At 41.8% G+C, this 24,767-nt stretch overlaps 1 long non-coding RNA gene across 3 annotated transcripts in view; it reads right to left on the reverse strand.

Annotated features, from left to right (window-relative positions):
- LOC138296113 (uncharacterized) overlaps positions 1–24,072 on the reverse strand; it is an 86,051-nt gene extending 61,979 nt beyond the window's left edge. Inside the window, exons 1-3 of one of the 3 annotated variants that reach the window (XR_011203765.1) lie at positions 23,988–24,065; positions 23,466–23,515; positions 21,704–21,761 (exon numbers count right to left, since the gene is read on the reverse strand). This is a non-coding gene — a long non-coding RNA (uncharacterized lncRNA). Of the gene's footprint in view, positions 1–21,703; positions 21,762–23,465; positions 23,516–23,987 lie in introns of all 3 variants that reach the window. The other 2 variants (XR_011203763.1, XR_011203764.1) reach the window with 2 other exon arrangements.
- Positions 24,073–24,767: the final 695 nt, after the last annotated feature.

Consider the following 24,767-nt stretch of genomic DNA (forward strand, 5'->3'; position numbering starts at 1 on the left):
TTTCCAGTCCTAGGAGGACAAGGCTTGGCATTTCGGGCTGAACTGTTCCCATGGGGAGCAGGTTCAAGACCGATTTGCATAAGACTGGGTCCAAACTGGACTGGCATGGGTAACAAAAAAACAATGGGTTTAGGCCCATATCTCTGTACTGTGGGTGAAAATGAGGAACAGGGTCAAGACTGATTTGCATATGGCTGGGTCTGAACTGGGGTGGAATAGTGAGCAAAAAAATTATGAATTAAACCCAGATCTTTGAGACTGGGTGAATGTTTGCATTTTTCAGCATTCCGTCCATCATCTGTTCTTTTTGCATTTGTTACCTCAAGCAGGAAGGGTATGCCCAGACGTGGGTCCCGTGCTCACTGCGCCACTGGAATCAATCTAGCATAGCTGATGAAGGGTGATACACTGAAACCGGTGCTAGGATGCTTGTTTCCGGTCCATGGAGGACTTGGTTGGCAGTTTGGGCTGTACTGTTCCCATGAGGAACAGGGTCAAGACAGATTTGCATATGACTGGGTCCGATCTTGGGGGGGGGGGTGGTGAGCAAAAAAATAATGGATTAAACCCAGGTCTTTCAGACTGGGGGTGGATGTTTGCATTGTTCAGCATTCCGTCCATCATCTGTTTTTTTGCACGTTTTGCATTTGTCTCCCTAAGTGGGAAGGGTGTGCCCAGACATGGGTCCCTTGCTCCCCATGCCACTGGAGTCAAGCTAGTCTGGCTGATGAAGGGTGATGCTGTGAAACCGGTCCCAGGATGCTTGTTTCCAGTCCTGAAGATGGTTGGGTCCAAACTGGAATGGCACGGGTAGCAATAAAAACAATGGATTTAGGCCTGATCTCTGTACTGGGGGTGAATGTTTGATATTGTTCAGCATTCCGTCCGTTGCTCGTTCTTTTTGCAGTCGGTGCAGCAGAGCTCTTGTTGGAGCGTAAATTTTAGTAATGCTTTTAGTGACCCAGACGTCAGCAGTGGGTTTGATAATTAACAGCTTAATGTAGAGGAAAGCTGCACTGACACATATTTTAAAAGTGCTCATGTTTTAATTCGTGGTGGTCACCATTGTGTCTACCAGATGTAACAATGTGCTAACAAGATTTAAATGATGCTGAAGTATTCTTTAAATATTACAGTAACTGCTAATAGCTAAACAAATTTGATTTTATGATGTTTAATGTATGATTTATGAGTTGAAATGTACGTGCTCATAAAGTTAAATGCACTTCTCTTTCATATTTAACATGATGCCTTAACAAGTTTGCAATTCATAATGAAATGTTTATTCTTTCTGATGGTATATTATTAATGCTGCATTTATACTTTTGCATATTATGTCTGTTTTATTAACAAATATATTAATGCATGATATTTCTAGAGGTTAGCATAACTAGGCCTGCAGACCTCATATTTACAGTCAGGTAAAAGTAATGAATCATTCTTCTTTCCCTGACATGAATTTTTCCATTAGGTTGTTCTTATGAACAGTAAAGGGTTCCTCTGTTTAATTTTACAAGACTTGATTTTAAATGACCCTGGTTTTGGGAACATTTAGGCCTGCAAAACGAGAAATAAATTGTCTCTATCAACATGTGCTTTAACATGGAAAAAGGAAAAGTCAATTGTATACCTTGGGAAGAATTCATATTGTTGCAACTGATGGAAAATTTTAATTGGTTTTTGGATTCACACGGAAGGAGGAAATGACTTCAGACCAAACCTGTAAAAACCTTGCAATGTTGCATCTTCGATTTGTGTTCCTTTTGCGTGATGTGGAACCACTGAACTGTAAAATCGGAGACGTTTGTGTACTTTACTATAGGGATGGACTTTGTAAATTTAGTTGTACTCTTGTTGTCCCCACAAACTATTCTCTGTATAGTTCATGTTGTGTATTTCCCTGATAGTGCTTCTAATGGATTTTGCTGATGATCTACATGCTTTGAGATGAAGAATCCTTGAATTCTGACCTTATTAGAGATATATGTCCTTGTTAATGCTGTTTCCCTTGACATGCCCTTCACTAATAGAAGCTAGCATGTTGACACCTACCTGTTTTATCTAGTTCATCTTAGCCTGAGATAGGTTGTTTCACAAATAGTTTTTGTCTCTTTCTGTCTTTTGTCAGCATGTGTTTGTTCGTTCCCAGACATGTATGTCCTAATTTGGCTAGTTGTATGGATAACCCATATCCAACCCTGATTCTTGAACTCTGTTTAATCTGATTTGACAAATATCAACACAATCTGATTTGAGGCACATTTCTATTTCTCAGATTATCTCTTAAATTATATGTATTATTCTTCTTGAATGCTTAATAGTGTTGATGCTAAGTAGATTAAACTTGTTTTACCGTCTTGGGCAACCAATGGTGTTGATTTATCCATACAATTTGATTTTGCGCACAGTTTACATGACTTTAGCTTAGTGGATGTAATATAAAGCCCTGAAACCTTTATTGATTGGAGTTTTCACCTACATTGGTCATGGTATTTAAATTTGTTAGGGTAAGTTTGAAATGATTGTGTATGGTTAACCACACTCTTTACTGGGTCAAAAGAACCCTCAACCTCAGTGAAGCATTTTGAATCCTGTGATGGATGATAAAACGCATTAACACACTTGCTGCACTGCCCTGTGCCACAGGGCTCGTAAATGGGGCCCCTATTTTGAAATTGATCACATCAAGCTTTGCACCTGGAATACTGCTGGCTGGGACCAAATAACAGAGCAAAAGGATGCCATTGTATATTTATTGCATTTTGACCTCATCGATCTAATAGAAACATGGGCCAGCTACCCAATCTCCCTAGAAGGATATGAATTGCTTGTTGTCCTGGCATCCAAAAGGGCTGTAAAAGGAAGTTCAAATGGCAGGCCTTTCAATTTTATTCTGGGCTACCATGAACTACAAAACAATTGATTTTGAATAAATTGTGGATTCTCTGGATCTCATTAAAAATTCCAAATACACTCTGTCAGAATATTCTTTTGACCTGCATAAATCTGAATCCAGACAGAAAACTTCTTACTCATATGAAATCTCTTTGGCCAAATCAGAAGCAGGACTACTTGTTACAGAAGACTTTAATTTAAATCTTTTCAACTTTTGTGACAACTTATTATCCAGGAGACAGCCAGATTTAATTTGGCACCCCCTTCCCAGCACTATTCCACCCACTGTGGTGGGATGCAGCAGGAAGCACTTTAATCGAAGCCCTCCATTTCCTTATATTACGTGCTTCGAACGGCAACCATGTTCTCGATCAACCCACGACTTTCACATACGTGGCTTCAAAGCGCGAAGATGTACAGAATTATACACTTCTCTCGTTGCCCCTTTTCAATCAGCTGAAATAATTTCAGATAGAATATTGGCCTCAAAAGTGACTCCTTTTTGCAGAAGCATGTGTTTTTGAGTCAAAGCTAGAAGTTCAATTGCTCCATCCAGATTAGAGACAGTTTCATTTGCCCAAGAGCAGAATGAGTCAACTGGTCTTCCAAGGTTGAAAAACATCTGGTTGCTTGGACAAACCTATTTGGGTAAGAATTTACTAATTACTTAAACTCATTCGCCATCTACAATTACACTTTTAGGGCCAGATGTATAAAAAAAACAAATTGCATTTCTTAAATAGCAAATTTTAAGAAATCGCTATTTAAGAAATGCAAAATGGTATGCATGATTTTTGCGATTCGGTAATAGCGATTTCTTAAAATTCGCAAATGCTATTACCGAATCGCAAATAGAGAATCCAACTCCATTTGCACCTATGGGCCTGATGCAAATGGTTTTACATTCACTAAATTGCGAATTCCAGTTAGGAATTCACAATTTAGGAAATGCAAATCCCAGGGTGCTGGGGGCCTAAGGCCCCCTCTGCTGCACCCCAAAAATATTTTTACGGACATGTGAAGCACACACATGCCTTAGGGGCATGTGTGCGCTACATGTCAATTTTAAAAATGCATTTAAAATGCATTTTTAAAATTTGCACATGGTTACCACCAAACTTCTGTTGGTGGTAATTGCATTTCCTAAATGCCTAATTCGCATTTAGGAAATGCTTGATACATGTGCTTAAGAAATCGCAAATAAGGATTCCTTATTTGCGAATTTCCTATTTAGAGAATCGCAATTTGCGATTCTCTAAATGGGGTCGCAATTTTAAGGAATCGCTATTTTAGCGATTCCTTAAAATTGCACTGCGACTGCCTTTCATACATTCTGAAAGGCATTTTTGCATTCGCAAACGGCCGAATTTTGCGATTCGCACCGTTTGCAAATGCAAAATCGCTTGATACATCTGGCCCTTAGTTATTTAAACTGGGATAAAGCTATGTCAGATTTTCACTCCATCCTCAGTAAAGGGATGTACAAACAGCACAGCTTTTCAGCCGCTCCTCCAAACGGTGTAACATCATGGTATAGAATCAGTTTGCGAAATGAAAAGCAAAAGGTGGATAAACGAGCTAGATCAAGTGCCACATCAAGTCAAGAAAACTGATATATGCAAGACCGAGCTCTCCAAGCTTCTAATGTGACACAAGAAGTTAGCCTGGAAAGCTAAGCAACAGGCGAATGAGTAAATTTGTGTCTTCCTATTCAAAAGTTCTGCACACTTGAATAGGTCCCAATTTTGGAAATGCGTAAACCATTTTACCTCCCCAACAAGACTCCCCAGGCAAAGCCACTTGGTTAGATTGACATAGAATACCTATCATGCCCGCTTATATAGAATTAATGCTAACGCTTTGGAAACACCATCACCTTCATTTGAAAGAGGCTCAACAACATGGGCCAACGCAATGAGCAGTGTGTGCGATAATATCTTCATGACCAGCCTGATCCCTCATCTTGGCAGGGGTCATACATAGTTCTGATCCACAAAAAAGGGAGCAAGGACGGTCCAGAAAACTACAGACTGACAGTCCTGCTTGATGTTGATGCCAAATTCTTCACCGTCTTGATCCTGTAGGACCTACAAGATTGGGCAAACCAGGCACATTTGATAACTTGTTTCCAACCAACTTTCAGAAAGACACCAATTTCGTTGACAACATTATGACCCTCCCCTATCTAGCTCACAGAAAACGTTTCCTAACAAACGAGCCTTGCACGCATTTTACTGATTACAAAAAAGCATTTGGTAGTATTGAGTGGGATTGCCCCTGGCACAAACTGAGCAACTATTTATACTTTTTTCGTGCCACATTTGCGTCATTTTCTGATGCAAAAATGGCGCAAACTTACAAAATACAATTATATTTTAGACTTTTGTGCTGTTTTTGCATCAAAAAATGACGCAAATGCATCGCAAAAAAAGTATAAATATGGGCCTTAGTATCAACAGAACCCTATCCAACAGAGTCAATACAAAGGGCTAAAACAGGGTTGTGTGCTGGCCCCCATTCTCATCAATTTATTAATTGTAGACATGGATCTCACTGTGAAAAATCCAAAGCATGACCCCTAAACTCAATAGTCAGTCTCTCCATATCATGCTGACAACACATTTTATTGGACTTTTTGGCGACGCTCTCCAACACTCACTCAACAACTTGGCCTCTTACTGCAAGACCAATGTCTTAAAAATAAACTATGTACCTGTTGCCTTGAGGAAAGTAGCGAACACCTCACAGGCCCTTCACTTTTACCTCTGCTGCAGGTTCTAAAATCAAAGTTTCTGTCTTCACTAGTTTATGGCCTTGAAATATTTCCAGAAAAGCTTGGAGATGGTTAAATTTGAACTATTTAAGGCTTTTCAAGCAAATGTTCAGGCCCCCACAGAAACCAGGAGCTTTACATCTCACCTTAGTCAAGATTTCACTAATCTCCCTACACTTCCCAGCAAGGGACCATACAGAAGACCCCGGCAGACCTCCAAATGGTTCAGATATGGGACCTAAATATGTCATACGGCACATTCAAATTTCTTTAGGGAAGGCCCGCAAAGGCCAAGTCAGCAGAAAATGACCACCTTATTTTACTGCCAAAGTCCCATAATAAGTTTGCAGTACCAACTTATGTTGCGCTAAACCCTCAAATCTATCTGGTATGGCCCCTGTCAAGATCACACAAACTATAATTTTAAAGATTACAGATGTGCCTATTCGACGTTGGGCGAGTGGCTCAAAGATGGAAACATGTACGCGTATACACCTCTTGTCACTTCTGCGCCTAGCCGTGTACTTTTCCTTGTTTTGGGTTGCAAAGAAGATTCCTGTTGAAACCACTATTTAGAAAAATTAATATCCATTCATGCCAGGAGGCAATCAGTCACTGTGTTGGAAATAGCCTTATTTGCGGGGTCATCCCGAAACGTTTTGCCTCCTTCCTCCTATTTTTTCTGACCTGTTTTTGTTGGCTGTAAGACTCTGGGCACTTTACTACTTCTGACTCGTGCCAAAGTGCAAGTGCTCTCTGTCTAAATTGTACGGGTGATTGGTTCCTCCATGATTGCTTATTTGATTTACTAGTAAATCCATAGTAAAGTGCACCAGAGGTGCCCAGGGTCTGTACATCAAATGCTACTAGTGATCCTGCAGCACTTATTGTATCACCCACATGAGTAGCCCTGCCCTGCAGTGTCAGTGCGGGCAATTTGGAACTGCCAGTTTAACCTGGCAAGTGTACCCTCTTGCCAGCCTCAATCCTCCCCTTTTACTACATGTAAGTCACCCATAAGTTAGGCCCAGGACAGTACCATAGGCAGGGTGCAGTGTATTTAAAAGGTAGGACATGCACTGGTGTTTTATACATGTCCTGATAGAGAAATCCTCCTAAGTTTGTTTTTCACTATAGCAAGGCCTGTATCTCCCATGGGTTAACATAAGGATTGCCTTGAAATATCTTAAGTGTAAATTGCCGTTGGGAGCAGATAGAGATGTGAAGTTTGGCGTCTCTGAACTCACAATTTAAAAATAGATCTTTTAGTGAAGTTGTTTTTAGATTGTAAGTTTGAAAATGCCACTTTTAGAAAGTAGGCATTTTCTTGCTTAACCATGCTGTGCCTCTCTCTGGCTGTGGGATGCACGTCTGGATCAGGATGACAGTTGGGGTGCTTGTGAATTCACTCTAGACAGTCACACAAAGGGAGCTGAGGTGTGCCCTGATGGGTCTTCCTGGGCTAGAGTGGTACAAGGAGCTGACACTTGCACCTGAATAAGACTGTGCCTCCCCTTACACAAGTCGTCTCCAAATCCCTGGAGAGAGTCTGGGGCCAGGGCAGGAAAGGCAGAGTCTTGTGCACTACAAAGACTTTCCTTTGAAGTTTGCCTACTTCAACTGTAGAAATGAGTATAAGTATTGGGCCTCTGAGACCATAACTCCATAACACTTCTGGATCAAGAGGAAACTCTGCCAAGGAGAAGAGCTGAAGAGCTGTGAGGAAGGGTACTGCCCCTTTGCTGTGTGTGCTTTGCTGGGTTAGCCTGCAGTTGCTGCTTCTGCTTTGGAGAGAACAAAGACTGGACTTTACTGTGTATCCTGCTTGCAAAGTTTCTCCAAGGGCTTGAACTGAGCTTGCCTCCTATTAAGAAGTCTCAGGGACAACAAAGACTTCACCTGCCAGCCCCTGGGTTCTCTTGCTGAGGACCCGGACTTCCCAAGGGGAGCCCACTCCAGTTCCTGGGCCCATGGGATTGCAATTTGGCAAAAACAAGAAGAGACACGCAGATCAACTCCGGAAGACTCCAGAACTGGGCTATTGTCTGACTCTGCGCCGCTGTCTGCACCCAAAGCTGTGGTCCCAGCTGAAGTGCAATGACAGTGACTGATGCCACAGGCCCGACGCCACAGGCCCAACGCCACAGCAGCACCTCTGAAGTCCATGTCCCCAACGTCCATGACAGCCGACTCTGCTGTGGTGCCTCTGGCCCCGTGGTGTGACCGCAGCACCGCAAAATCACCTCATCGTATCTTGATCCACTGGACTCATCGACCCCGCCAGATTGTAAGGAACAGACGTGTTGCCACCTGCCCTGCAACTGTAAGGAACTGATGCCTCACCTCCCCTGCCTGGCAGTAGGGAACCGACGCCTCACCTCCCCAGTAGCAGTAAGGAACCAACACCTCACCAGCTCCAGCGACACCTCACCTCCCCAACACCGTGCAATGTCTTTGCTTCCTCATCGTTTTCAAAGGTACTGTACCTGGGGTCCATGCAACTCTGTGACCGGTGCTGCACTCCCTTGTGTGTAGAGTTGGTAACTACTCTGTCACGATGCCATGATAGCACCAGTTGGAAATATCGTGTTTCTAAGCACTAAATTGGGATTTAGGGCCAGATGTAGGTAGGTTTCCTTTTTCGAGGTGCAAATTGCGAGTCCCAGCGACTCGCAAATTGCACCTCGCAAAAGGAAATCTAGAAAGGTGTCTCAGACACCTTCTGCGACTCGCTATGGGGTTGCAAAGACCCACCTCATAAATATTTATGAGATGGGTCGCAGTTTGTGACCCCATAGCGAGTCTAGGCACTCACGGGGATGGTGGCCTGCTGAAGACAGCAGACCACCATGTCCGTGACTGCTTTGCAATAAAGCAGTTTTTTTTCTTTCTCTTTGTAGCCCGTTTTCCTTAAAGGAAAATGAGCTGCAAATAGAAAAAAATACCGAAACCTTTTGTTTCGGTTTTTTTCAGAGTAGGCAGTGGTCCATAGGACCACTGGCTGCTCTGAAAAAATAATCTTGTGAGCATTCACAAAGGGGAAGGGGTCCCATGGGGACCCCTTCCCATTTGCGAATGAGTTACCATCCACTTCAAGTGGATGGTAACTGCGAGTTGATTTGCGACCGCTTTCGCGATCACAAATCAACTTACATCGCGGTGTGAGTCGCAAATAGGAAGGGAACACCCCTTCCTATTTGCGAGTCGGAAAGACATATGTTTCTGCATCGTGTGAGGGCTTTTGCACCTCAAAAGCGGCGTTTTTCGACGTTTGCGAGGCGCAAAAGCCTACCTACATCTGGCCCTTAATCTTTAAAAATTCCTATCTTTGCTTGTGTATTTTGGATTTTTGTCGTTTTGGTCTTGTTTTACTCAAATATTGGCTTTTTTTTAACTGGTGTGGAGTACCTTTGTGGTGATTGCGCTGTGTTACTGTGCTTTTGTACAAATACTTTACACATTGCCTCTAAGATAAGCTGGACTGCTTGTGCCAAGCTACGAAGGGGGTGAGCAGGGGTTATCATAGGTGTGGACAAGGTGTAAATTGACTGCCAACTAGAGACCCCATTTCTAACACACTGCTCCTAGAGCAAGGACTGTAGACTCACAGTTTTTGAAGTTTATGGACAAGGGTACCACAAGGGTTACCCAACAGGCAAAGCCCAGAAGCCGTCCACAAGAAATGTAGCCATTGATCTTTGCACCATGCACCCAGCACTTTATGCAGCCGCTATTGGCATTGAGAACTTTCTTTTCAAATTTTCTTTCTTCCAACTTAATTCAATGGTATGTTTCTATTATCATACTAAATTCATTTTTAGTATTCTTCAGGTTTTGTACTCATTTTTCGCTCTATCACACTCTGTTTTGTTGAAGATTAAATGCAATTGTTTTAGAAATATTACAATATTTTTAATTAACTATCAAATAAACAATTTACTAATAAAGAATACATAGATCAAAGAGCACATCAATAAATGTAACATTAAAACAGGACATATTAATAAGGGCATTTGTTTTTGAACCATGTGCATTGATAGTTGTATACAGCAATAAAGATATAAACAATATGAGTAGGAAGAATGCAGATAAACATGAGAAACAAAATAAGAAACAGAATGGAGAACTGAGTCAGAAGAGAAAGTGTATAAAGCCATAGAAATGATGGAAATAATATAAACAGGTTAACAATCATACAATGCATATATTTAAAAGAATATAAGAAATATATTGAGGTTTGAAACATACACTTCATCTACATTTAAACGGTGTCTATTTTTTTACGTAGGGTCTAAACAAGGAAGAGTTCAATGGATGCCCCATCAGTTCTCTTTTATCTAAATAATTCTGCTTATCTATTTTGTTACTATCAATGCTATGGTTGAAACAATGCCATTCCACAAAGCAGTGTATACATTTTTAATATCATGTTTCCAATTCATAGGTGAATCACAGTAGCAATGAGTGTATCAGTAATATTTCCATGCGACTGGAACAGACTTCCATTCTTTTAGCATGCTACCTAAGATTATATTACTATAGTTAATTGAATTACACCTTCTACAATTTAATTACCTCTCAGACATTGAGTCATAATATTTGATCTATTTAGCATTGAAAAAATGAATACAAGTATACCAAAATATATTTTGCAGGATCAGCACAAGTCCTTAGGATCTAATGTTTGTTTATAAAGTAAAAATGGTGCAATAAATGGTATCTGAGAGAAAACGTAATGTAGTGCTGGCAGATCATGAAACTGAATGTTTTTTCCAGATAGAGTGCCAAATATTGATTGAACAATTAACATTTAAATTATTTAAATTATTGTCAGATCCCAATTCAGATTCTGACTTTTGTCTCACATCGTCACTTGGGGAAGAAGCACTATAAACTTTTGAAGCTTTATAAATTGTGGGTTGATTTAATAAATGAATATAAGCACCCCAGGACAGTCAGAAACAAGGAATAACAAATCATCAAAGGGCATTACTAATTTATCCTGTTATTTTTTGCTGGTTTGTTGGAGGTCATATATATTTTGCAAATCCAAAAATAAAACAAAGGTCTTAGTCTGAAATATTGAGAAATCCAAAATATTTCTCTAGATTTCAATACTATCCAATATATGGCTCTGCTTTTAAATTAAATATATTTATTATACAATAGTGGAGAGCAGAAAATATATTCCTTTCTGCAATACTTTGAAACATATTATGTTTTAATATTCTGCAGGTATTACTAAGAATGGAGAAGAGAATATAAGTGACTTTTCAGCAATATCTTTGAAAAAGAAGGGTAAAATTAGGGATGTTACAACATTAGTTTCTTCTGTATGGGATGCCTTCAACCAAAACTGAAGCATAAGAAAAAGTGATGGGTGGGATAATTGAATAAAAATCCGCCACTGGTAATTACTCAGGGTCACCCCCATAAAACTGTACCTGGTTTCAAGGGGGTGACAATGACGTCCAGAGATTTTCCTAGGGCTCAGATGTCAACTGATTTCCTGCCAAGTTGCAATCCTGCCTCGCCCACACTCTCCGAAAACGATTGACTATTACACTCGACTTTTCCTAATTCCCGAGGTTCAAGCAACTGGAACAAAAACTATCCTATAGCTGGGAAAAATGAAACTTATAAAACAGGGCAAATCAACTGTGGGGCCGAATATACTTCCATTAGCAACACTAGTGAGTCTACTCTAACTCCCGCTCTCGCCCAGTCAGACTATCTTAAATGTCCTGAAATCCATTTCGGGGAATTAGATAAGGAGCGCAGGGTGATTGAGATTAATTTAGCTACAGACCCACTAGATCACAGCAAACCCGCAGACCCACCTCTACCCCAGGTATTTGATTGGCTTAGGCCACCCCCTGTCCTAGATGGGGCTGGAAGCACCCCAGACACGACTGAGAAGGGCATAATTCTTCCCCACGGTACCCTAGTCCCGAGAGAGAATCCCGTGGCTGAAGCTCCCCATAACAAACCAGATGGCTTAGATACCATCCTCAGTTGGAACATTGCCGGGTTGGAGAGTAAAATGAACAACCCTGAATGGGGAAAATTTATAGACAAACATAAAATATGTCTCTTCCAAGAAACATGGGCGCTGGAGCCTAAATATAGAATCGGTTACAAAAGCTACTGGGTTCCAGCAAATAAGGTGAATTCAGGGAGACCCTCAGGTGGCCTGCTAATATGGCTCAGCTGTTCTCTCAAATGCCAAATTGAACCAATTGATTTGGGCTGCCCTGATCTAATGGGTCTATCAATACCATCTCTTAGAGAGAAACCACTTTTAATAATTAACATCTATAATAGGAGCCTGGGCAATAAATATGAGTCCAACGCACTGACTATCTTAGACAATTTTCTCACCGATAAATCACCCTCTCATTTTATTCTCATTGCCGGAGATTTTAACACCACTTTTGAACCCTACTCGCTGGCCCAGGAACTATATAAAGATGAAGATGCTCATTGGGGCATCCCCCAGCTGGTGTCAAGCAAAAGACCTAAAATCAACAGACTATCATACCAGCTCATGGACATTACATTGACACACGGCCTCCGGGCTTGCAATGGCCGTTCCCGCTCGGATCTTAACCTTCACCCCACATTTAAACGTGGGTTGCAGAAGAGCCAGATTGATTACATCTTGCTCGACATCCGCCTTTGGGGTCACATGGTCGATATGAACATCACAGAACATGAGGAAAGCGACCATGAACCACTGATTCTATCACTCAGGAACCTACTACCCCTACTTGAAGTCTCCTGCCCCAAGTCCTATAGACAGCAGCTCGCACTGACCAACAACAGGCGAAATGTTAGATGGAAATCCCTGAACACTGACATAACCACTTTGGCAAAAGTGTACAGGCAGCTGGCGGATCATATGGAATATATACTTCAACCCACGAAAGACAGTGGTGGGCTTATAGCAGCCCACACACTGTTTTTTAACTCTTTAAAAACTCTACTTACTAAAGAGTCGGCAACAGAGCCCAAACAGAACTCTAACGCAAGATGGTTCAACACTGCATGCAGAGAAGCACAGCATAAGTTGCTGAGAGCCCTAAGAGGTGGCCAGATGGATTATATAAGGGAAGCTAGAAAAGACTACAAAAAGGAACAAGGTAGAGCCCGTAGGAAATGGGATGAATCAAGATGGGACCTCCTCCTGGAATCTGCTAAAACTAACGACACCACGAAATTTTGGAAATTGGTAGCTGATGCCAGCAATGAACCACACCGTTCGCCTGGTGCCTCAATACTCCCTGCAGAATGGTCCGACCATTTCTCCCAATTATACCTAGGGTCCGCTGATGCTGCTTCCCGGGATCTGATCCATATCATGACCTCCGAGACCCCCAAAATTGAATTCACTTTGGCAGATACCAAGGCTGCGATTGCCTCAATGAAATGGGGAAAGGCCCCCGGCCTTGACAAAATACCAGGAGACCTTTACAAGACGAATCCAGATGTATGGGCCCCATACTTAAACCTCATTTCCAATGAGATAGCTGCTGGAGCACCTGTTCCGAGCTCCTGGTTGGGAGCAGAGATAGTCCCCATTTTTAAGAAAGGCGACCCCTCTAACCCCGCTAACTACCGCCCAATCTCCTTACTCGACAACTTCCAAAAAATCTTTGCAAAGCAAATTTTGTCCTGTCTAGAAGACTGGATTTTAGAAACAAACGCCATCTCTGATCTACAAGCAGGGTTCAGACCAGCAGTCAGTACTATAGATCAGGTGCTAAGATTTTTAACAATAAAATGGAAAACTGTAGAAATAGGAAGGGGTAACCTTTACGTAGTTTTTATTGATCTCAGAGCCGCGTTCGACCTGGTCCCCAGAAACCAGTTATGGCTGACGCTAGCCAATATGGGTGTCCCGCATGGCCTTCTGAAACTTATTACCCGCCTACATGAAAATACCTATGCCCAAATCAGGAACGGCAAGAAGGGTGATCTCACAGAACCAGTGGCTATAGAGAGGGGAGTTAGACAGGGGTGCGTCCTGGCCCCAACTCTTTTCCTATTATACATAAACAACTGTATCAAGTACTTAGCAAACTGCACAAATGATTCTCCCAAGCAGGCTGGAACTAAAGTCCCCTGCCTACTCTACGCAGATGACACTATTCTTTTGTCTAAATCACCCATGGGAATTCAAAACTTGGTAAATCAGTTTGGTGTATACTGCAGAAACTATGGATTAGACATAAACCATAAGAAAACTAAACTCATGATATACAGCGCCCCGAACAAGAAGCTCAGCGCAAACATAAAGATGGATTTAACTCCCCTGGAGAGAGTAATGGAATATGACTACTTGGGCATTAGACTATCTGACAAGGGCAGCTGGGAGCCAGCCATAAGGAAAGGGGCACTAACAATTAGCCAAAGATGTGGAGTAATAGGACGCAAAGCCAGCACTGCCACAAGCCCCCCTCTGATTCTTATCTCTGAAATATATAAAGCACAAATCCGTGCTGCGGCCCTATATGGAGCAGAACTTTGGGGTTCACACAGACAGATGGATACTCTCCAAACCAAAGAAAATAACTTCCTCAGACACATATCTAGACTGGGGAGGGGCACGCCAATGCTCCCCCTCAGACTGGACCTGGGCTTAAATAGTATCAAAGACATAGCATATCTAAGACCACTCCTGTATTGGGTCAGACTATGGAAAACAGACGAACTTGAACCCTACAGGTCAGCAGTTAAAGAACTATTACCACCTCATCGCGGATGGGAAAAGGTACGGTGGCTCAGGGAGATGAAAGCGGCATGGACCAAACTGAGTCTATCCCAGTACTGGGAGAACCCCGAGATGATTCCTGGCAGTGCTAAACGCCTGATCAAAGAACATTATTGGGCAAAAATCAACGAGGAATCTCTCGGTTCAAATGGGTCAGGTCGGCTGACAGCAGAATTCCTGCTGGTCAAACACGTTCCCTTCCCTGAAAGCTCCCTGGATCTACCCATACCAGCCCGTGCTCGCTCTCTACTACTCCAGCTCAGGTACGGGACACTGGCGGTCAATAGCTACACGGCTGGTTGGTCGACTAACAGTTCCCCATCGGACAAATGCATAAATTGTCATTTATGCAAGGAAACAGCTGAACACATCCTATTTTTTTGCCCTTTGTACAAAGGTCCCCGAGGGAAGTGGATCATTCCCCTGTGCAGAACACTCCATCCACTATCCCGCAACAGCCTATTCAGAATATGTAAATACGACACTTCCATACTGATAATCAGCGCTGTTTCTAAATATCTGGCAGCAGCATGGAAAATTCGTAATAGGACTATTCTAGATTTTAACTCACTGTTTGAAGAGCTGTCTAGAAAACAGTAAATCAGCATCCTGTTATATCAGCCTTGGGCTTTAATTGCAAACCGCGACTTATTGAGCACAAAAGACCGTATTTCTAAACAAGTGCTACATCGGGTTATTTTAATTAAAGTGTTTTATAAATTTTAAATTATATTTAATTTTATAATTGCCAAGATGCAATTTATTGAATTAATTAACACCAAAAGAACAAATTAACCTAGAGCATCATCTACCTCTGTCTGACTTCTTAAATTTTTAATCAGTTTTACTGTTTGGAGTTTTAATGTCTGATTTTATATAGAGATGTGCCACACAACAGCTTTTACGTTATTATTATTTTATTGTTCAGGGTTATGTACAGGGTAAGATCCAGAGACTTTTCCGAGCACCTCCTTCACCCCACCTATTTATGTAATCTTCCTCAGGCAGCTACTGGACCCCTACTTTTTTTACTATTGTTCCTTTTATTGTGTACTGGTTTATGGTTTTTATCTTTCTGTACGTATGTATATATTTTTTAACCTTTTAAATGGCCCAAATTTGGACCGAATAAACTATTGATTGATACTCAGGGCCAACATTTGGATTGTTACAAAGAGAAGGATAGGTAATGTAAAGCAAAATCAGGAATCCTACCATATTCTTTTAATAGTTTTACTTCAGTTAATGCAAATCTAGGTTTTTCCTCTTCCCACACAAAACTGAGATTTACAAATCAATATTAAAAAAAAAAAAGTGGAATTTTAATCACTAACATTGAAATGGTATTCAGAACAAAAGGAAGATACATTAGTTTAATACCATCCAAATCAAATACAATGGGCCAATTTTCAAGGAGTGCCACAACTTTTCTTCTTCTGAAATCCATCCAGATTTATGTGAACCATATTCCTGATGTTGTTGGTGAACCATAAATCCAAGTACTTGAATGTGTCCTTATTCCATAGTATACCAAACTCATTATGTTTTGATAGTTTTGGAAAGATAGCAACTTCTTGGCTAAAAGGAAGGGAATATTTTGGGTCACCAAATCATAAATGGAAATTGTCTGCATAGGCATAATACTTATTTTTTTTTAGATTTATAAAAAAGTCCTTTGATAGAATGTTTTTGTCTTGCTTTGGCTACAAAACGTTCTATGGCCAAATCAAAAAGCAAAAGAGAAAGTGGGGAATCCTGACTAATTCCTCTTTGTGGATACAAAAAGACTTAACATTTATCAATAACCTAGTCTTTATATTAGAAAAAATAATGGAAATCATACCTGTTTGTATATCGCTGTAAGTTTGGGATCAGAAGGGTCCAATTTTAAGGTTTGAATCTTAACAATTACCTTACAATCAGTGTTATCTGGTGATGTAAGAAAGTGGTTTCTATTATCTCCCCACTTCTTGATCCCACCCACCCTGTGGGCCAGTCATTCCAGGGACGAAAAGTGCCTCTTTGTGACTCACTTTCTTCAGATGCCCTCCTTGCCCTTGATGTATCTTCTGCATCTGAGGCCTTGCCTTCCTGTCCCAGATGTTGTTGCAAGGGGGGCCAAATATCCTTAGGCAGAGAGTTCCGGCTGAACGCTACAGTAGGTCATATCTTTTATCCAGTCCTCAGCTGGGGTAGGAGCTTCTTCCCCAGCACATGGCCCACTCTGCCTTGCCAATAGTAGAGCTAATGCTAGGAACCTACAGCTGGTTGCACAAAGACCTTCTCACATCCAAGAAATGTAATTTCTACAGTCTGGGGGACAGTGGAGGAGGTCATATGGTTTATAAATTATAAAACAGTAGCCCAGGATTGATGGATTGGAGGCAGTGCCATGCCAGATGAGTGGAATCAGCACCAGATCTAGTGCAACTGTCATTTACTCTTCAGCCTATTTTAGCCAATGAGGTGGGTGTGTAATAAACCTTGTGAAGATACCTGAAATGTATCAAGTGTCGCCTATAATTGAGTGTTTGCCTGTACGTTGGCATCCACAAATATTTTGAATTCCAAAAACACAGTTCTAATATTTAATAATGCTGCACATCTGCTCACTCTGGGAGAAAGTATATTACAGTCTAATCGTATGAATGTATGATCAGTGCTCAAAACAGAATCAATTTGGGAATGTAAGAGATTATTTGATAAAGTTGTATTTGACGAACAGGGAGCCTTGTTGCTGTTGGGACTCTGTGGGACTTCATGTCCCAGAATGTTCGTTGCTAGGAGGAAGGACTCCATCTGTTTTCCCAGCGCCGTGCTATATAGCACCCAACCACCTCCCCCAGTGCGGGATGTGCGTGTGCTGTACCCAGGCAAAGCCCAGACCAGGGGAGGGCCCTTCATGTGTCCATCGGAACCAGGAGAGGGCGGGGCCAGGCCTCCTCCTTATTTTAACTGCCTGAGGCCACACACCCGTATTTGGTAAGAAATTGTTGCATTACGCTGTGCTCTGATGGGGCTGTGACACTTTCCCTCTGTGTGGGGCTCCCCTGGAGGGTGCGATTTGTGATTTTCTAACCTAGTCTGCCTTCATGTCAACTTGGCACCCTACTTTGATTCCCCTGCACCTGTGACAGCCCTATTTTGACTTTGACTTTAGGAACTGGCAGGGCCCTCGAGAGTAAGCCCTGACTTGGTGGTGTCCCTCTCCAGCTCTGGAGACTCGTCTGTGGATAACCTATCCTGCTGTATGAGGAATATCACTAATTGGATGATCAAATCCAAACTTAAATTTAACGATGGGAAGTCGGAGGTTTTGGTCCTAGGTAAGGGGTTCCCTGCCTTCCCTCTTTCATCATTCTCACATACTCGGAACATAGGTTAAGAGTCTGGGCGTGTGGCTCGATCCTCGGCTTACTATGGACTCTCAAGCCAAAAAAGGTTCCTCCACTTGTTTCGGTCTCCTACGTGCGTTTAGGAAGATTGTCACCCTTCTCCCTCCCACCGCCAGAAGAATTCTTATTCAAGCTTTAATTCTTTCCCGGCTTCACTACGGAAACTCCTTGTTCCTTAGCTCTCCGCTTTACATAATAAAGAAGCTGCAGAGAGTGCAAAATGCAGCAGCCAGGCTTCTTATTCAATTACCAAAATATTCTTCTGCCAAACCGGCTATTTCTACTCTCCACTGGCTCCCCATCAAGGAGCGGATTTACTTTAAATCACTTTGTATTGTTCACAGGGCCCTACATGGTAGGGGTCTAACTTTCTTAAGAAAACGGATTTTCCTATATACTCCATCTAGGAGCCTACGGTCTTCCTCTCTTAAGTATGTCCATATTTTTCGGTCCAAGAGAGCCTGGGGTTGCAACTCCTTCTCTAGTAAGGCTGCCTGTCTCTGGAATGCCCTTCCTTTGGAGCTCCGCCATGAATCCTCAGAGCGACTCTTCAGGAAAAAACTTTAAACTATTTTTTTTTGTAACTAACTTTTGTCTTCCATCCTGTACGTGATTTCTGCTGCTGTTAGCGCTGGGATTCCCTTGGGTAACTATGCGCTCTATAAATCCAAAAAACTAAACTAAACTAAACTAAACAATTGTGTGGCTAACTGAGCGGTTGCGGTCTCTAAGGAAAGAGTCCTTTGTTTGGCTTGCTCGACATTGCTACTGCCTGACCCTCTGCTACAATATCTGTGTCTCTCTGGATGCTCTCCAGTATGGATCGCGGGCTTAGGTTCTGAGGAGAGAGTCCATTGCCTTTGGCTTCCGTATTGATTGAAAATGACATTGTCTGATTTTGCTAGCACAATACTTGTGTTTTCCTGGGTGTGCTTACATTTTGCATCGCTACGTGTGATTGCATCTTAATTTTCCCACATTTATTCCCTGGTTTAGCCCACTGCCTGTTTACCACATTATTATAGCTTATGTGGCAGGCTCTGACATGACCAAGCCTAAGGCCACAAAAACCTTAATAGGGAGGAGGAATAAAAGTTCCAAGTGCACTTCGTCAGCCATGTTGGATAACCCCAAAAGCTCATCAACTCTTGATGTTGAAGACACCTTGATAGATGAGGTAGAAAACACTTTTGGAAGGCGAAAGGGTAGTAGGACATGACCACACAACAGCCACAGGCAAGATTACCCCTATATTTGCTTGGCCGAAGAAAACTAACCAACAGAATCCTAGCAAAAGCTATGCCAGAGGAAGCTGTGGCAGTCTTTGACACCTTGGTGCCCCTAACTTACACCAAGATGTTTCTACTCCCTAGGCATATGACTCTAGGCCACAAACTCCTCTGCCTACTAGCGCCAATATATATGCTATACTTGCCACATTGCCCTCTCCCTTAGATGGTGACACTCATGGTGCCAGAACCATCATGTGCAATATTTTATCTGCCATATCCACACACTTTGCCATTATGTCTATCCAGTGTTATAACAACATGGAGATGGATGATAACATTACTCTTGTAAAGCATCTACAAGATGAAGTAGTAGCCCTGAAAGGTCAAGTGGAATTACTTTCTGAAAAGTTAGGTGAAAAGAAACCTGTTACTTTGAACCCTATAAATAGACCCACTCATCAAAACATACTACCTACATTCACAGCTCTGAAAGATGAGCAAAAGAAGAGGAAGAATAATAGTGGAAGAAATGCATATGAGGATGGAGACTCCTATTTCCAGCAGATCACACACAATAACGCCCCCCTCGCAAGGCATCGAGCCCAGGCCCCTTCTCTGCCTCTTGCTCCCCATAGATCTGGCATGAATAATGGAAATTCAACAGCTATGAATTCTTCTACCCAAGATTCATCAAAGGGCCAAAGATCAGGAATTAAGGGACATCTACCACAGGAAATGCCTGGTCAAGGGTAAATGGTTGGAGTTCCTAAGTTGCCTCAGGGTGTGAATGTAGGCAAGGACTCCCTGATTAATAAAAGCATGAACTACATAAGGTCAGTCCTCAATTGCTATTCGATTATATGCCCTGATATTATACATGCCAATTGGTACAGTGACCTTACAGAGCTTTCAAGATCGCTAGACTATGTTAAGATAACGTTAAAATCTGGTGTCCTGGTTTGATGGATTAATCAGAATAGAGCTGCATAAGGATCCCCCTCTGGGCACTGTTATTCTAGTTAAAGTAAGCCCATCCCTCCCCTGCACCCAACAATCGACGTATCGCCTAGCATCTGTCAATGATACTTGAATGATGGATTAACTGGGGAATAACCCATTTGTGGAAACGTTAGGAGCACAGGACTGACCACTTATTAGCAAGCTACGGCACTTGTACCCTTAATGGGAAGCAAGGAATGCAATGTTCTGGATGTGATTTACCACACCCACCCACACACCATACCCACGTCTGCATGCTTTCCTGGAAATAGTGTCAAGTTCAACGCATTCTGGAATCAGTGTTAGTTACACTTTCTGTGCAAGCCCTTAGCATTTCCCACTGATACCGCTAGAATTGCCTTCATCATTTCTTATCTTGGATGCACTACTGCGAATTGCTTCATCCCACTCATTGAAAATAATGACCCTGTTTTGCATTATTTTGGAAGGCTTAAGGAGACGCTGCATTGTCACTTTGCTCGACACACCTTCATTCAGGGAAGTGATAACGAGCTTCCGAACCTTTGACAAGGAAGTAAGGATTTACTTTCATACATTACATCATTCAGTAGATTAGTCACAGAAACTCAGTGACCAGAGGAGAAGAGAACCTTGATCTTTTATAAAGGCTTAAGGGATGAGCTCAAGGACTTGTTGGCCCACATTGTGGATCACCTGTCTGATTGTTCCAAATGTATTGATTTAGTCATGCACCTAGATCATAGGGTATCCGAGCGAAGAGGTGAAAGACTTTGTGGAGAGCCCAAGGTATTAATGGTTTGATGGGACACTTCTGAGCCTATGCAAAAAGAGAGATGAAGAGAATTGAATTTATGCCTCTATTGTGACAAAGCAGGACATTTCCCTAAAGAATGCACTGCGAAACCAAAAGTATTCCTTAAACTTGTAGCAACCACCACTGATTCATTACAGGAAATACTAAGAGATCTGGCTAGCATACAGGTCAACTGGTGGGGTGCATATCTAGATGAGATCTCACACTATTTGGCAAATACCTTGAATAATGTCCCACAGCACCTAACCATACCTGCAACCATGATTATCTCTCCACAACAGTGGAAAATCTATGCTCCTCAACTCCGTAGCAACTGGATATTTTTTAGACATCTGCCTTGCTAGCTCCTTGAAGATTCTTAGGATTCAAAAGGCAGAACCTGAACCTGTTAGAGTGGTAAACGGCTCTGCACTCTCTTCGGACATGATTGAATACCAGACAGCACCTATGTGTTTGGAGAATGACATACTGAGACTCTGACCTTTGACCTGATCAACATACCGATGTTCAGGGTTATATTAAGAATATCCTGGATCCAACTCCTCAACCCTGATGTTGTTCGGGCCTTATGCTTGGCAACACTGGGGTCCCACTATTGTTGAACCCATTGCTATGCCACAGCGCAGGTAATAGTATCACCCTTAATTTGTGCTGCAATTGAACAGTTACTGTAGCTTCCCTACCTATTGAATACCAGGATTTTCAGGATGTATTCAATTAAGAAAAGGCCATGCAATTTCCCTCTCATTGAGAATTCAACAGTTGTATAGATGCGCGGCCCTCCCCTGCATTCGCATCAATGCCTTGTCAGATCCTGAGACCAAGCATCCAAAGAGTTACCTGGACAAGCTCCTTACATTAGGGTCCACCTTTCACCTCTTGCCACTCTTCTTTGTCCCTGAAAAGAAATATGAGTTGCGGGTCTGCATTGGCTACAGAGCACTGAAAAGGGTAACAATAAAAAAACTATACCTGTTGCTCTTAATCTCCGTCTTGCTGGACCAGGTTTACGACTCTATAGTATACACTAAACTTGTTTAGGGGGAAGAAGGGGGACAAATGGAAGACGGCTTTTCGAACCAAGTCTGGGTTATTCAAATATACTGTCATGCCATTTGACCTATGTAAGGCCCTTGCTGCATTTCAAATCTTTATAAATGAGGCCCTACAAGATCTGCTGGACGTATGCTTCAATGTGTATATTGATGACATCCTCATTTATTCCCAAAACATGATAAATCATATCACTCATATACAAACAGTCTTACTGCGCCTCCATGACCGTGCCCTGTTCACCAAGGTAGAGAAGTGCACATTTAACACTCAAAAAGTTGAGTATCTAGGCTACATCCTGTCACTTAAAGGCCTAACCATGGGCACATAAAAGGTCTAGGCAATTCTGGATTGGCCAACTCCAACGTCCATTAAAGAGTTGAAAAGTTTATTGGACTTTGCCAATTTTTATATTACGTTCATCACTCACTTCGCTGATATTGTAAGCTCTATTACGAAATTATTGAGAAAGAAAGGGCCCTTCATTTGGTTGCAGGAGGCGGAACAAGCCTTCTGTTCTTTGAAACAGGAATTCATGTCAGCCCCAATACGGAAACACTCTGGAGGCAGATGCCTTGCAGGCGGCAGTAGGGGGAGTCTTATCACAACACAACATTTCTGCAGGACACATGCACCCCATTGCCTACTTTTCCTAGAAGTTGCTGCCTGCTGAGCAGAATTACACAGTGGCTGAAAACAAGTTGCCCGCCACTAAACTCTGTGTTCAGGAATGGTGGCAGTACTTATTCGAAGCACAACACACCATCACCATACACACAAAAAAACTTCAGTTTTTAGATCCTCGAAGGCCTTAATCCCACGACAAATCAGGTGGCTCCTATACTTTTGTAAGTTTAATTTTGTGATAATAAAACATTGAAAACCCACTTTTATGTCCAAGTATGAGATTTTGATCTTGCAACTTTTCATGTAATATGAAATTAGTACTCCGAGTCAAGATGATGAATCCAAGTGTATTTATTGGTGCCCATTTGGCTAGAGGATCAAGGACATTTGTTTATGTCCTTTTTGGACAAAGATTTTTAGACTTTTTAACGGACAGCCAACCTGTGTTTTGCCCACTATGGTAGATTCACATGGGACTTTTTCAAGGCTGGAAAATATATGTAATGGTGAGATCAGTAATGAGAGTAATCTCAGAGCAAGTAAATATAGTTGTGCATGCACAGCAATGTGGCGTAGATAGAAAAGATACCTGAATGTGTCCTGTGTGTTGAATATAGTTGTGAAATAGGAAGAAAATAAGTCGCTAGTGGAGGAAATTACCAAACAGATTCAAGACAGATATTTGTGACCCGATTTTCAATTGATGTTGTCAGTGAGTCATCCATGTTTCCGTAAGAAGATGATTAGTAATATTCTTTACTAAGATGTTAGTGGTTCATGCGCCTATATGTCTGCAGCCTCATTAGCAGAACTGATGCTGGCAAGAGATAGTTAATAGTGTTGCTTATGTGTGTGCATTAGCGTAGGTTAGTATATATTTATAGTGATACCAGAGGGTGGATGCAAAAAAGGTTACTCATACCTAGTAGCACTTATCGAAAGGAGTCCGTTACTTGGGTCAGTGAAAGTAATCTGGATAGAGATGACACTTTATAAGCAAACATTCTCTTTAGCTTGTCAATTTGCACATACAAATTACATTTAAGAATAGGTGTTATAGTCAACGGTGAATTAATATAGTCTGATGCATATTTTCTTAGCAAAACGATTATTACAAGCTATTATGTCCGATGTAGTTAGAAGGCACAGCTATTATACAAATAATTAATGTAAGCATAATGTATATTAATATAAAGGAGTGCCAAGTTCTGCGAAAAGATTCAAACAAGGAACAAGATGTCTGAAAATAGTACACATGAAACGTAAAGCATACATCGTGAATCAATAGCTCATGTTTAGCACGGAGCAAGTTGAGACCTAATTCCTGTAGGAATTGATCAAGGTGTGCGACAAAAGTGGCAAAAGACCAAATAGGCATTCTTTTATCTCTATATAGAGAAGGAGAGAAATTGTTATATCGCTTGCCCGATATCGGGTCATTTACCGGTCTTGTAGATGCAGAATATAACGGTCTGAATCCCTTGTTGCTGTATGGCGTTTCTAGTCCAACGCCATGTTGGTTACGTTACGGTTTTAAGGTCCTTCTACTATTTTTATTGCCTATCGGGTCAAGGAGTCCTGCTTCTATTTTCAAGGTCCTGACTGTCTAATGTAAGTGTGGAGATATAGCGGCGGCCATATTAAAGAGGCCGTAAAGAGAAAAAATCACACTAAGTTATACGAGGCTAGCAGAGTGTCACTCATAATAAAATTTAAATTAAAAGTTTAATTTTGTGACCATATACAGACCTGGGGCCCAACAGACTAAAGCTGATTTACTATCTGAATGGGGACATGAAGGCCAGGACGTGAGTCAGCCACCTCCACAAAACATCCCAGCTCCAGAACACATCACTGGGCAATGCGACCAAGACCTATTTCTACACAAATTCCACCATTGCAATAAACAAGCAGACATAAACAAGTGGGTGGACAAAGAGAAAAATTATATGCATGATGGGTTTCTTTAACACTACACTACATTGTATTTCCCTGTTCACTATTTTAGACAGGAAACTTTGATCTGGTGCCATGACACTGTATTAGCAGGACACCCTGGGATACAAAAAACACAACCACACTGCAAACAATGATTTTGGTTGCCAACTTTGTCCAAAATGTGCGCAATCTTGCCCAAACATGCCCCATATGTACCCAGAATAAAGCTTCCCACTCCACTCCTGCTGGTTTATTTAGTCTGTTGCTCCCACAACAATGGCATACT

The sequence above is a fragment of the Pleurodeles waltl genome, chromosome 5 (genome assembly GCF_031143425.1).
Source record: "Pleurodeles waltl isolate 20211129_DDA chromosome 5, aPleWal1.hap1.20221129, whole genome shotgun sequence".
In the NCBI taxonomy this organism is placed as follows: Eukaryota; Metazoa; Chordata; class Amphibia; order Caudata; family Salamandridae; genus Pleurodeles; species Pleurodeles waltl.